General features: G+C 41.0%; 1 long non-coding RNA gene across 1 annotated transcript; it reads left to right on the top strand.

Annotated features, from left to right (window-relative positions):
- The first annotated feature begins 5742 nt into the window (after nt 1–5742).
- On the top strand, nt 5743–10058 carry LOC148148972 (uncharacterized). Its single transcript, XR_015758300.1, has 3 exons — nt 5743–6139; nt 6330–6554; nt 9653–10058. It is a non-coding gene; the product is annotated as an uncharacterized LOC148148972 (long non-coding RNA).
- The last annotated feature ends 5427 nt before the right edge of the window (nt 10059–15485 follow it).

The raw sequence follows: 15485 nt of genomic DNA, 5'->3' as shown, positions 1-15485 counted from the left end.
ATTCCTCATGTCAATATTCCTACTTTTTTCGTGTAACCCTTGATTCCCCTACCGATCAAGAATCTATCTCAGCCTTAAATATACACAAGGACTCTGCTACCACAGCTCCCTGTGGCAAGGAGTTCCAAAGACTTGCAAACCTCTGAGAGAAGATATTCCTCTTCATTTCAGTCTTAAATTAGTCCTTAATTCTCACCAAATGAGAAACATCCTCTCAGCAGTTGTCCTGTCAAGTCCCATTGAGAATCCTATGTATTTTAATGAGATCATCTCTCAGTCTTTTGAATTTTGGTGAGTAGGTTCCCAACCTGTTTAACCTTTGATCATAACACAATTCCTCTATACTGGAGACCATCCTAGTGAACTTTCTATGAACTGCCCCTAATGAAACAATATCTCTCTGCAGATGAGGGGACAGAAACTGCTCATATTACTCCAGATGTGTCTCACTCACATTTTGTACAGTTGCAGTAAGACATATTTACTCTTACACTCCAACCTTCTTGAAACAAGGGCTAAAATTTCATTAGCCTTCCTGATTACCTGCTGCATCTGTGTGCTAGCTTTCTGTACTTTGGGCACCAGTGCACCTAAGTCCCTTTGTGTTGCTGCTTTCTGCATTTTTTCTCCATTTAAATAAAATTCTGTTCTTTTGTTCTCCCTTTCAAAATGAACAACTTCACATTTTCCCACATTATATTCCATTTGCCAACCTTTTTTGCCCAGTTACTTAACCTTTGGGTGGCACGGTGGCTCAGTGGCTAGCACTGTTGCCTCACAGCGCCAAGGACCTGGGTTCGAGTCCCATCTTGGGTGACTGCCTGTGTGGAGTTTGTATATTCTCCCCGTGTCTGTGTGGGTTTCCTCCCAGTGCCCTAGTTTCCTCCCACCATCCAAAGATGTGCGGGTTAGTTGAATTTGCCATGCTAAATTGCCCATAATGTTAGGTGCATTAGTCAGGGGTAAACATAGGCTAGGGGAATTGGTTTGGGTGGGTTACTCTTCAGAGGGTTGGTGTGGACGTGTTGGGCCGAAGGGCCTGTTTCCATACTGTAGGGAATCTAATCTATCAGCATCTTTCTGTAAATGGGTTGTATCCCTCTCCTGTTTGATGTTTCTCATTGTTGACAGTAAAAGGAAATTCAACAGAACCTTTCCTAGTTAATATATATGCAAACCCAGATGAATAAGTAGTGTGACTACAAGTGGCTGCTATGAAACTAGGTGGTTTGATTACATCGATATGTTTAAGTAGCCCAGCTATTCAATTCAATCTCCTGACCCACATGCTAGTTTATCAATATTGCGTTTGAAATCTGAAAAGCTGACCACCTGAAGTGGCTAATATGGATGCAGTTTTTATTGTCATTTGTTTCATTTTATATTCAAATGATTTTAAATGAGATATCTGTGGCTGACTTGATCCCAGTCAGCCTTCATTCTGAAACCAGCAAAAATATCGAGTTAGGTCATGACTCCATGGTAACATGGCATCATAAGAGAAGTGAGTGATTGTGTTTCAAGGATCAATTTTATGCTAAGAATTAGCGCAAGAGAAGTGTCTTTGTTGTTTTGACACTTCAAGGAAAATAGTTTGAAATAACTGTAAATATGTTACTTGCTCTGAATGCTGTTCATTTACTTGTTTACTGTTAAATACGTTTATCTTTTCATTTCTGATCTAAGGGTCTAAATTGAATTTTGTAGTGTTTTTCATATGTGCTACATAGTCTCCTAATGCTTGAAAATGTTTTCTTAGATGTACATGTATATTTCCATTGGGAAATGTACTGAATAGTATCTCAGTAAAGAGCTTTATGTGCACGCACCTAATGACCATAAACAGCATAGAAACAGGCGCATTATTGGGTTAATAAGTATACAATGCTGATCTGATGTCATCATGATCATTTCCAAACACCATGCTCCAGCTTATCCTGTCGGAACCTCACACAGCTGAACACAATATTAAATGGTGTGAAGAAGGTCCCACTGGTGCTGCTTAAAGAAATCATACAGCAATCACAGGTTAGTTACAGTGCTATTTCTTCTCAGCGTTAGTGCAATTGTATGCAGTAGAGATTTTATGTATTTGCACAAAGTAACAGTAATCTACAGGGAGTGACCTGGCTTTTTGTTTTGATCAATCAAAAGCTTGTGTTGAAAAACATCACTTCCAGACTTTGTTGGCTCATTACATTCTTCCATCTGGAATCGAGGATGATTGAAAGAAGGAGCGGTGCTTCCAAAGCTAGTGCTTCCAAATAAACCTGATGGACTATAACCTGGTGTTGTGTGATTCTTAACATTGAAAGAATGAACAGAGACCATGTACAGTGGGATGAGCTGCTGGTGAAAGAACAAGGGAGAGCAGAAAGAAAATTGCTACCAAAGAACTTCAGGCAGCAATGTTCTTACATCAACTTCAGGATGAATGCTTGAGACATCTGTCTTTCACATAAAAACATGGAATCTGATATTTTATGACATTGTAAGTTGGATCATCAAAATAGGACATGGACCACACTGCCTGAACCTCTCTAGAGGTGATGGGGAAATCAGTTTTCAAGTGTCTGGCTTTTTCCATGTTGCTGCGGAAAATATGAACAAGATCTTGTAGTTTGCCTTGCAGTACTGCATAAGGCAGCTCACTAAGATTCTCCTTACACAGTGAAACATCTTCATTTCATTCCTGCTAGCCACCAACAAAGTTTTACACCGTCCGCCTCCCCATAGCATAGCTGATAACATTGACTTGTGTATACCATTTGTTTATTCTATTGTTTTCCAAATACAAGTGGATTCCACTCCCTCAATGTGCATGAGTATTGAGTTCCCATCACGCGGGTGATGCAAACACAACAATGTTGAAATTCTTCTCAATGGCCCTGGTTCTTTATACCTCAAAGTCATTTGAGGGTGGCATCAAAGAGTCCACTGTGATGATGTCCAAATTAATTAATAATGTTGCTCAGTTCAAATTACATGTAACTTTAGTCAGGTTAGCAGGGAATATTGTAATGAAACATACTTGATAAAGTAGGATTTCAGTAAGTGAAGCATGGATCCTTAGCCAAGTTTATATTTTGGAAAACTGCCTATATGGCAGTTGGATATTTGACAAAATAGCCTTTTGTATTTTTGCCAGTATGTACATAAAGTCAGATTAATTTCATTTATTATTCATGTTCAACCATAACAAATTAATAATCAACTCTATTCAAAATGTCTTTTATTTGGGAATAATTGTGGTTAACCACTTCCTAAGTACCCAATATTGGCAGCCATCGATTAGTTGCAGTAATAGTGAACCATTCAGTATTATGAACAAAAGCTGTAACATGAATCCATTGTATTCTATTGCACAACTCAGCCCACTGTCCCATTCTACCTACTGAAAAGGTCCTTGTTAGCTTAACAAGGAAGAACAATGTTCAAAGTCAAATGTGCACAATATGTTCAATGAACTTCAAGGCACGACTAGTCTCTTACACATATTGCCATGTCCAAATCTGAGCAAGGTCCAGGATGGACATAGGGCAGGGGTTGGGATAGGTGTTTTGCTGCACACCAAAATTAATTGAAGTCTTGGTACTAATTCTTCTTCTGTTTTACAGATCAGACACAAGAATATAAGAAAATGTCAAAAGGAAGGAAGAAAAAAGAACAGGAGTGTCAGGGATTCTGTTCACTCTGAGAGCTGGCTCTAAGGGAGCTGGACTTTTGTGTTAGGGAAGGGAGAAAAGAAAAAAAAGAAAAAAAGATACACAGAAGTGTCAGGGGTTCTGTTCAATCTGAGAGCTGGCTCTGAGGAAAAGAAAATAAGAAAATGTCATCCTGTCCATTAAATTTCTCCCTCACCACTGAGAACAAACTGCTTTTTTAAGACCCAAATATCTTTGATTCCATTAATTTAGCTTGTTAATCATTCTCAAATTTTAACACTCCATATAAAGAAATACTTTGGATCCATGTTATATTTATTTTACCCTGGACACAGTAGTTTAGTCATTGGACTTCCACTCAACCCAGATTGATGGAGTGTCAATTTTCTTCATCTGCAGATGTGAAGGTGCTATGTAAAGCGATTTTGACAATGCCCAACCATTCCCTTGCAGCATTAGGTTTAAACTGCCTTCATGTGGGCATTAATTGTTCATGGCATTCAAGATAGCCTTAAGGAGGATGGTTATATTATGGCAGTGTTACTGCTCTGGATTAATGCTCAGGAAATTCAGGTTCAAATTCCACCTTGGCAGCTGGGGGCACTTGAATTCAAATAATTAATACATTTGCAATGAAATGCTACTTTATAATCATAAAACTACCAGATTGTCATAAAACCCATCTGGTTCACTGGTCTCCATCAGGGGAGGAAATCTGCTTATCTACAGGCAATTTCATAATCTGTACGAAGAGCGCTTGACTCTAACTGACCCTCTGAAATAGTATAGGAAGCCACACATGTGTATCAAAGTGCAGTAGAAAGAAAGCACTGTGGGTAAATTGACATCACATAGACTGTAGTGGTTTTAGAACGCTTTAGACCTTTTGAAAGGCAACTTAGGGATGGGCAATTTGTTCCAGAAAAACTCTTACCCAAAGAACAAATGTGAAAAATTAAGTAAAGTTGGCACAAAGAATGCCTCTTCTAAAGTTACGGTTCATACACATTGTTGGGTGTACTCAGTGTTGACACTGGGGAGACTTTAATTTTCAGTGTTTGAGGAAAGCAGAACTATGTGAATTCGAATAGTTTTCTTGAACAGTATGTTCTGGAATTGACAAGAGAACAGGCACTCTTAGATTTAGTAAAACATATTGCTCTTTGTTTAGTGATTTTAATGGCCAAGGGTTTCGGAACTAATAAGTCACTTAGCTAAAAGGGTTTTTCACAACTAAATGTTGCAGTTTGTCACATTCCAAGATCCAGTACTTCATTGCTGAGTGATGCACCAAAGCTTGGGGCAACTGCTACAATGGCTCAATGGAGAAAGATCACAGCGAGGGACTCAGAACTGTATCAAAACCCTTGAACTTTATCCCTGTCATGGAATATATATCATAAATATCATGTGTACTGTCAATTGTAATGACGCATTTTAAAATCCACATAGCATGCAAAAAAAAAACCTATATTGCTCTTTTGGAAATAGTAATTTGTAATGAAGTGTTATTTAGAACTTTTATGAATGTAGTATTACTTTACAAAACTTCATTTGGTAGAATACAAATCATGTGCATACTGTTTTTATGTAATTAAATAATGTTGGTTAATGAAAGAAGTGAGAAATAGTTTAAAACCAAGTGAAAAGACTTGTAGAGGGGCATAGAGCAGTAGAAATTCTCCAGATTAAGAGACATAAAAAAAGATGCTGAAGGGATATAAAGCAAGTTGCAAAAGCTGCTCTAAGGTAATATGGGAAAATTCTCTGAGGCTTATCAAGGACAATGCCTCTATATTTTCCAAAATAGAGTAAGATAAAGAAAGTGCTCAGTTACTGTAATGTAGGCAGCTTAATGATAGACCCAGATCATATTGTATTGGAAAATCAGCAACTGACAGACTTACTAAAAATTTACTTTGGCTTCAGTTTTGCAGTAGTAGTGAGAACAATACTTTGTGTTCAGTGCTGCTACTTCTGTGGAACCGTCAAGAACTTATGGAGTCCACAAATATGTAGTTAAATGTGGAAATCCAGGAGCTCCTGTTGATGATTAACACTTCTTCAAATAATGTGCTGTTGACGCTGCACTGCTACCACTGCCATGTTAGAAAGCACAATCACTTGTACAAATATTTCTGAAAATTGAGTCATTGGACTTTAAGTTAACTGGTATATCCAAAAAGTTCAAATAACAATGTTATAGAGGATAGAGGTTACGTTATAGCTATGCGAAGCCCTGCTTTGATCAAACATGGAATACAGCATCCAAGGAGCAGGAGAATCGACGTTTCGGGCATAAGCCCTTCTTCGGGATGCATTCCTGAAGAATGCATCTGCAGTCCTCATCTGCAGTCCTCACTTTCTCCAAATGGAATACTGTGTGAACAGTTTTCAAGACTGAAATGTATGAAGGACATACTGGCCTTGGAGTAGATGCAGCAGAGATTCAGTAGAATAATACTGGGGTAAAAGTGCGTAAACCAAGATTGTGCTGTTGATTGTAGAAGATAAAGAGATTATCTAAATTAGGTGTTTAAGATAATTTAAAATTTGGACACAGGCCACAGAATTGTTGAGGAAGATGCAAAGTTGGGAGGGGGGCGCAAAAGTGGCAAAAAGGAGCTCCAGCTTGCTGTGATTTTTTTGTGCTTTCATCAATAGCATCTCCAAAGAGCACCTTCAATTGGCAGCCGTGCTTTACAATATCTGCAGCTCCTTGTACCTTGTGATGAACATCATCAGACTGATCAGACCCAGGAAGACCATCTCAATGAGGCAACCCCAACACTAGAACCAGCCTTAGAGAAGAGGGGAAGTCCAAGTCAATGACTGCAGATCCTGAAGCATCAACCAACCCTCAAAGACTGAGGATCGGCTTGTTGAATGGTATTATCAGTTCTTTCTCAGGCACGCAGTTCAGTAATAGCAATAGGCACTTTTGAATAGGTTATAGCGAATCCACAGAAGTGGAAGTAAATAACTAATGTAGATTCGAGACTGTTTACTTAGAGATTTAAAACAATTTACTGAAGAGTCCTGTGAAGAGGTCAATACAGTTTGATAGAGTTTAATTGAAGTACTGTTGTAAAGCCTGGTAAACGTTGTTTTTCTTGATAAAGTGTTCAATAACTTTGTGTTGGACCTTCCCCTAAATCTTGTTTCCTTTCTCCAACTTACGTGTAACGTGTTTGAGTTGAAAAAACGTTACCACAAACTGTTAGTCAGGGTATATTTACCCACCTTTTGCTTTACAACAAACATGATAGGCAAATGCTGCCCTTTTCTGCTGGATTTATTTCTTGACGCGTTTTTGCTACAAATTGCATAAAATAAGTTTAGCATTCTTGAAAGATCACAGAATTTTAAACACAAATTCCACTCAGTGTACATCAGGTTTCTGCAATTTTTTTAAAAAAAGTATCAGGTTGAGATATTTAAAAGTATCTGGTTGATCCCATCCAGAACACTGGCTGTTCCCCTAGATTTAATTCATCATGCGAGGGCATTTGTTCTAACTGCTCAGTTTCCAGCCTTCAAGGAGACTCTAACAATGAAATTGGCTCTTTTGTGTCCAAGGATATGAATAGGTATGTTTTAAAATGCCTTAATACAACTTTTCACTAAAGAACTGACTATGATTTCCCACTCTAACTGACAAATATGTCTGCATGCTTTTAAAACTCATTTTCAATCATTCAAAATTTGATTATTCACAGGTTATGGATCAACACTGTTCTTTTTCTCTCTCTGATAAACTAATTTTCCAGTGCAGTAATTAACCAGCACTAAGTTACTACTCTAAAGTATGTCAAGGACTATTCTTTAAGCCAAATTTTTGTAATTAAAATCTATATCTTTTTAAAATGCTGCCCAATTGTACTGATTCACAATAGATTTTGCGATGGACGATACGTGAAAGAGTTTGAGTGGAAACTGAAGGTCAGAAGAAGCACTCTTCAAAACTGGCACAATTTGTTCCTGGAACATCAGTTGTGCCCAAAGGAGAAAAAATATCCCTACATGAATAATTTAAACACTGGCTGGGAGTGAAATCTAGCTTCAGGAAGGGAGTTAGATCGGTGACAGTTTGTTATGTACCTTGTTTGAATTTCCTTTCAGTGACACGCAATGCTAAGAGAAATGGGGCTGCAGCAGGTGGGGATGGAGGAGATTTGTTTTATAATAGTAAGCCGATCCGTTGGTTTTGTGCTATGACCAGATAATCATATTTCCTTGCTACCTCATTTCCCTTCTGTTCCATTAGGTATTTAACAGTCTTTTTATATATTTATGATAAATAATATGAAGTAAGTCATTGCCTGAGGGATATCCTTAATCATTGAAGGCATCCATAACATCTAAAAACATGCCTTGAGGCTGGATTTAACAGGACACAGTAGGCCCTGGCCCCTGCCCAGTATAGGCAAAGAGGAGCCCAGACTCAGATGTATTCTCATATCTTGTCAAGTGGGGTCAGGCTGGCAGGCATCAGTGTGGGATGTGCAGAATAATAGGAGCCAGCTTTGAGAGGCGGGCTGAACGGGAGTAAAGGACAAGGTAATGTTTTGGATGGGTTCCTATGTGGTATGAGCCACACCCATCACAGTTAAAATTCAAGAGGGTGAAAAATGTGGCCTTTAAATGGCCACTTAAAAATCTGAAAAGGCCCAAAGTGAGCAGGTTGCCCAATGACCTGCTTGTGCACCCATGACATTTCAGACAGGTCAAGCAGCAGGAAGGCCAATTGGTTGAAATGTTATGTGCTCTCTGCCTTTGGTCCCAATGGCGGTGGAGTGTAAAATGCTAACCCATGAAGTATATCAATACATTGTACAACTAAAAAGCAAGTATGGTATTTCTGAATGATTTTTATTTTATTCATTCATGGAATGTGGTCTCCACTGACTAGGCTAGCATTCCTTGTCCCTGAGAAGGTAGTTATGAACTGCCTTTTTGAACTGCTGCCATCTACCTGATGTAAGTACTCCCACATACGCATCATCAATTGTTTCACTGTAAGCAAAACTAACAAACTAATTTGTAAAATGTTTTCTCATAATGCGTTGAGTGTGATCAATTATGAATTAATCAGTGATATTCATGAAGTTTTCTCAGTCTCCCATTTGTTTCATTCACTCATGGGATGTGGACACTTCTGGTTGGACCAACATTTACTGCCTGTCCCTACCTGCTCTTGAGAAGATGTTGGTGAACTGCCTTCATGAAACACTTTAGTCCATATGCTGTAGGTAAACCCACAATGGTGGGGGTGGAATTCCAGGATTTTTACACTGCTACAGTGAACAAACAGTGGTATATTTCCAGGTCTGGATGGTGAGTGGCTTGGGTGGGAGCTTAGTTTCTCAGAATTCTGATAATATAGAGTCATAGATAGAGTCATAGAGATGTACAGCATGGAAACAGACCCTTCGGTCTAACTTGTCCATGCCAACCAGATATCCCAACCCTATCTAGTCCCGTCTTCCAGCACCTGGCCCATATCCCTCCAAACCCTTCCTATTCATATACCCATCCAGATGCCTTTCAAATGTTGCAATTGTACCAGCCTTCACCACTTCCTCTGGCAGTTCATTCCATACACGCACCACCCTCTGCATGAAAAAGTTGCCCCTTAGATATCTTTTATATCTTTCCCCTCTCACCCTCAACCTATGTCTTCTTGTTCTGGATGCCCCGAACCAAAGGAAAAACTTTGTCTATTTATCCTAAACATGCCCCTCATGATTTTATAACCCCACAAGGTGCTGACGAACAGGCGTGAGAAAATTGTTTAAGGTACGGCAGAACTAGGTAGAGAGTTTTATATAACTAACAAATCTTCAGTTGTATTTCCTCAATGAAATAACCATGTTAGTGGTTAGAATGCCAATTTGCTAATTAACCTAGTTAATAACATAATGTACAGTAATGTTTTTGATATGTTTGTATACAATCCCTATACTGCACTCTTTGTTCTGTTTCAGAGCTCCAGATGAAGTGTAGATGAAATAACAGATAGCACAACACTCTGAAGGCAAATTCCAGAGTTCTGTTTCGTTAAGCACACAAAGTTTATGATGTTTTGTTTCTCCTATTTTGGCAATGAAACAAAGATATGCATTTACTCATTGTTACTGGTTACATCTGCATTAGCTCCCTTCTAAAAGTGCCTTTAACACCAAACATCACGATAATAATCTATATTGCACAAGTTTCAATGAGAGATTCTTCAAGTCTTCTTCATCTGCCTGACAATATCACAAGGGGGTCCGAGGGCTCACAGCTTAGCCTTGTTTGAAGGACAGACAAAGAATATGATTCCATGGGAGTGGACATTATACTCCTAGTGATCATACAAGTGTATTTTAATCAGCTTGGAAAATAAAGACAACTTACTTGCAAATATTGAATGCTCTTTTATCACCTTTTTCAGTCTTACAATGTAATCGAGCAATTACTTTATTTAGAATAAACAACGATCGGAGAAGGGAAACCATTTTGAACATGAATTACTGCTCAGCAGCGGTCTTTCCAAGGTCCCGTCTTGCCTTGGCGTCACTTCCCAACTTAGGATCAGCCTGTTGGCTCAGGGTGGGGCTATGCAGTCAGCTGAATTTTAGGAAAAAATTTAGAAAAATTTAGAAATGTAGAGAGGCAATCTTTCCGGTCTTGCGTCTTGCTGTAGCATCTATCCCCAACTTAGGATCTGCCCGCTGGCTCAGGTCAGGATCACGCAATTGGCCAAATTCTTAAACATTTAGGTTTGCTCTGGAGCCCTGTTGTGAACAAGGGATCCTGCCAACTATACCAAACTGTTGGAGAAATGTCCCATTTCCAATAAACCTTGTAAGCAGACCTTGTGAAATTGACCAGGGTGCCTGTGTTTGTCTTGTTCATTTGTCCAGTGTTTTGTCCTGAGTGCTTTTTTCACATGTTCGTCCTGTCTGTGGTGGTTCGTGTTGTTATCTGTTTTTTGTTTCCCGTTCGACTGGTCACAAGTAAATGGGGTTGCAGAACTCGAAATCCTCGGGAGAAGGACTGTCCCTGGGGGGCAAGTCTAACTTGTCCCGCTGAGGTGGGCGGTCTGCATCCACTGACTCTCTCACGGTGGACACAAAAGCATGATGGTAAACATGTATGCTGCAAGAACAAGGTAGGAGATCCTCTGGTAACACCAGGGTCACCGGCTGACACAGTACGGAAGGAAACAAGTGACAGTAGATATGGCATTCCCTTCACCTCCGATTTATATGGGTGGCCCTATGGAAATTGGCCTTATGGGGGCTCCTTTAAATTGGAGAAAATGGACTACTGGAGAAGGCATTTTGAGGGTGGATACAGTGACCCCTCTTGGGACAATGACAAAAGGATTCAATGCTTAGAAAAGGTTAAGGAAGTCGTGAAAGGGCACCAGCCCTCTAAAAATGAAGGTCGCTGTCAGCTTTCAAACACCTCTGCATCGTCTAATTCCCCACCCACTGCCACACCACCATATACCCCTCAATGTCCTGAAGTTCCTTTCCCAGCTCCGAAGCCAGACCCGCTAGTAAGTGAGGTTGCTGTATTTGTTGCCGTGCGTCCTTCCACACCCCCTGGTACCGCAAAGCAGGGGATTTCGGAGGCATCAGTTGTAGGAAGCATGTCAGGGACAGGACACCCAGATCAAGTGGGCACCAATCCCACTTCCAACACCAGACTTACTCATAGTGCGGCTGCTACTTCAAAGCCCCAGACCCTCAATAGCCAGCACCCCAGCATTATGATGGGCACTACACCTCTCAACAAGCCCTGGACTCACGCTGAGGTCCAAGGCATGCTCCAGGATGCCCATGAGGTGCTAAAGCATCTTTCAATTGGCTACTACAAATTTGTGATATCTACAATTACTGATGGCAGGACGTCCAGACTTTACTGCAGTTAGCATATGGGTCTCACTGGACAACTGTGAGGACCTCCATTGAATTCCCTGATGAGCCATGGGCTAATGCACCTGCACGCTCCACCTGGCTTGTGAATAACGTTAGAATGCTATCACTGCATCCGGGCAAGTTACCTGTTGCCTGCAAAAATCTATTGAGCCCATCTCCGATTTCACTACCTACTTCAAAGATGACTGGGAGTCCTCAGCGGGCATCCCATTGTCAGAGAATGGTAAATCAGCAGTGCAGACCCTTGTAAAATGCATGCTGCCCTGATATGCTCATGTCTACATATTCCACAAACTAACCTGGCAAGCAGCCATGTGGGGAGATACATGCACTCTCAAAAATTTAGACTGACAGGGACTGTTTGAATGTAAGAGAGGGAAGGAGGCATACCCTCAGCTCATGCAGCCATGGAATCAGGGTAAAAGCCAAGGCCAGGCACAGCGACATGGGAATACTTGTAGGGCATGCGGAAAACTGGGTCAGTGGGAAAGAGATTGTTGGTTAGCGGGCCCTCAGAGGTCATCGAAGGCTTCCACCCATACACCACCTTCACTTTTCCAGCAAAATCATGCTCCTCAACAAAGACAGCCTCAGCAGGCTGCCTTTACTGCAGACGACCCATTCCCTGTGCCCCAAAAGCCTAGGGCTGTCACAGGAGGGAGGTGTCTCTCACACTCCCCATCTGAAAATCCCATGATGGATGTGGAAGTGGGGGATTGCCTCATTTCGGTTTTTGTGGACTCTAGAGCCACACATTCGTCTACAGCTCCCTCTGCGGACCTCCCCCTCAGTTCCAATACTGTCCGCACTGTAGGTGTCTCTGGAGAACCCATGACAGAACCACTTTCTAATGCAGTGCCCATTAGCGCCAGACCAGTCACAGTCGCCGACGCAGCTATCATTTCCGCATCCTGTCTAGTGGTCCTTTTGGACCATCAAACCCTTTGTAAATTAAATGCCTGTATTCACTGCTCTCCCCGGGGTCTTACCTTAGAAGCAGGTTAAGCAGGGAGCTGTTCTGCGCCGGCTGCAACAGAGAGGAATCAAACCTGTTATAGACTCCCTCCTACACTAAGGCATTTTGATACCTACCACCAGCCCCTGTAATACTGCATACTTCCAATCCTGAAACCAGGGAAACCGGGAAGGTGCCGTTTCATTCAGGACCTAAGGGCCGTAAATGTTTTTGTTGTCCCCTGCTCCTCATCAGTACTGGACACCAATACATTCTTAGTAGTCTCCCGGCCTCTGCCACTTGCTTTTCCACAATGGACCTCTGTTCAGCCTTTTTCTCCATCACATTGTCTCCTGACAGCCTTTACTTTGCCTTTACTTATGGCAGCTGCTAATATACATGGACCTGGCTTCCCCAAGGGTATACAAAGAGCATCACGTTATATGCACTGTATTTTACATGGATTCATTTTTTTTTTAGAAATCGAATCTAAGTTGTGAAATTTACAAATGAAAGAAATGAAACCAACATGGTCATTCTAAAAGATGAGAGACTCACAAACAATCCAGGTCTTCTTCAACATGTAATTTCAGTTGCATCACGCTGTAAACCTTTGCTGTAAATTCTGTATCTTACGATCTTTTACTCCACAACCACCTGATGAAAGAGCAGCGCTCCGAAAGCTAGTGCTTCCAAATAAACCTATTGGACTATAACCTGGTGTTGTGTGATTTTTAACTTTGTACACCCCAGTCCTACACTGGCTCCTCCAAATCATTTATAAACTGTATACGCCTGTAGCTGAGCGGAGACGTTATGACTCATCAGCGCTGAGCGACCATTCCGAGCTGAGCGGTCATTGACCTCTTCCCACGATATTGTGAAATAAACAAACGTGTCAATTTCACAAGGTCTGTGGACGAGGTTTATGGGAAATGGGACAGTTCTCAATCAACAAATTAATGCTTCCTTTAAAATAAGAGATGGAAAGAAAAACCATTAGAACATATTAAGGGTTAATCAAGTATTATTGCAATCATTTATAACTAGCTTCTTACTGATCTCCTGTGAGATGGATGCCATCCACTAGATGTGGAGCACATCTGAAGAATAAATTCAGCCTTCTCTAGGATCAAAGTTATAGATCAAGCATAACCAACTTATTTTTCTCCTAGCGATTTTAGCATCATAACAATCTACAATTAATTAACCTCTTTCATGAAGAGGGCACTTCAGAGCAAAAAGCAAGACAAAGACACAGTATTAGGAATTGGGACCAAAAGTGTGCTAAAAGTGGTAAGTTTCAGTAGGACTTCAAAGGAGGAGAAAAAGGTAGAGAGTTATAAAGTAGGAAATTCCGGCTGAAGGTATGGCTGACAATGTTGGGCAAGAGGATTCAAAAGTGATCAGAGGAATACAGTTCGGGGTGGGATTGCAGGATTGGAGAAGATTGCAGAGATACTGAGTGGGTGAAACCATTAAAGGAAAAGGAATTCTAAATTAAGGTAGTCGTGGAATGGGAATGAATGTTGTTTAGTAAGGACAAGGATGATAGGTAAATAATACTTGGTATGGGATGGAATAGAAACTACAGGGTTTTTGGACAAAATAAACATTATGGAGAATGAAGAAAGGGAAACTAGACAGGGGAGCGTGATGTAGAAGCAAATTAGTGCAGATGCTGGAATCTGTACTGAAAACAAAAATTGTTGGAAATTACAGCAGGTCAGACAGCATCTGTCTTCAGCTCTGATGAAGAATGATCTGAAATGTTAGCTTGGTGTCTCTCATTGGATGCTGCCTGACTTGCTGTGATTTCCAGCATTTTTTGTTTGCAGGGGAGCACTATTGTGGCTGTATCTGGAGATGATTTAAGGCATGGATGAGGGGTTTCAGAAACAGGTATGCAGTGGGGATTGGCAGCCTCATGGAGCTGAACGTATGGAATCTACCTGATGAAGTTTAATAGAGTTGGAAGCTCAGCTAAGACATTCAAATAACTCAATAGATTCTGAGGTTGTGAACTCTCTGATTTAGGTTGAGATAGTGGACAGGAAGGAAGGTCAACAGGATTGTGACTGGGAGGAAGATGTAAGGTGTGTGGTCAAGCCATGGTTCTCATAGAATGTTTACTTGGAGGAATGCATCAGTGTTCCATGGCAGCATGAAGACTGTGGAGTGGTCACAAGTAACAGTGAGAAATAAAGCTGGGGATTGTGTGGGAACTGACCCCATGACTGGGTGAATTTGGCTAAGAAGCAAAGAAGGACAGAAGAATGAAGAGCCTGTATATATGGAATGATGTGTCAATGTGCAAACAGACAAAGTAAGGCGGGGATGCTGTGCGTATCCAAGTAACCACAGAGTATAAACACCAACTGAGAAAACAAAGAGCTTTGATTGATACCCTGCTCCAGTCCATGAGGTCAGTGCTGCCCTGTACACAAAAGGTTTGGCAGCAGCATTGCAATGGACAATGTTAGTGCAGCATTGAAGTGGATAACTGTATTCTAAGTGAATTGGAAATGTCCCATGATGATGTAGTCACGTGCGCCTGATGCCAATCTCCATGGATAGAAGTCGTGGGTGATTGTTGCACATACAGTCTGAGGTTAAGGGACTGTTGGCAAAGATTGGGGACTAGAAGAGTATACAGTGACCTGAAGCTGCCAGGTACCCACTCTGACTTTCATACCAAGAATTGTTACAAAAGAACATAAGAACTAGGAGCAGGAGCAGGCCGTCTGGCCCTTCAATCCCAGTGCACCATTCAACATGACCATGACTGATCTCTTCATGGCCTCAGTTCCACTTACCCATCTTCTCACTATAACCCTTCATTCACTGTTCAAAAAATGATCTACCTTAGCTTTAAAAACATTTACTGAGGAGGCCTCAACTACTTCACTGGGCGGGGAATTTCATAGATTCACA

This window comes from Chiloscyllium plagiosum, unplaced genomic scaffold (assembly GCF_037043375.1).
Source record: "Chiloscyllium plagiosum isolate Xiang-an unplaced genomic scaffold, Cpla_swu_hap1 HiC_scaffold_10, whole genome shotgun sequence".
Lineage (NCBI taxonomy): Eukaryota > Metazoa > Chordata > Chondrichthyes > Orectolobiformes > Hemiscylliidae > Chiloscyllium > Chiloscyllium plagiosum.
The sequence above is the reverse complement of the archived record's forward strand: the minus strand, read 5'-3'. Positions and strand labels throughout refer to the sequence as shown.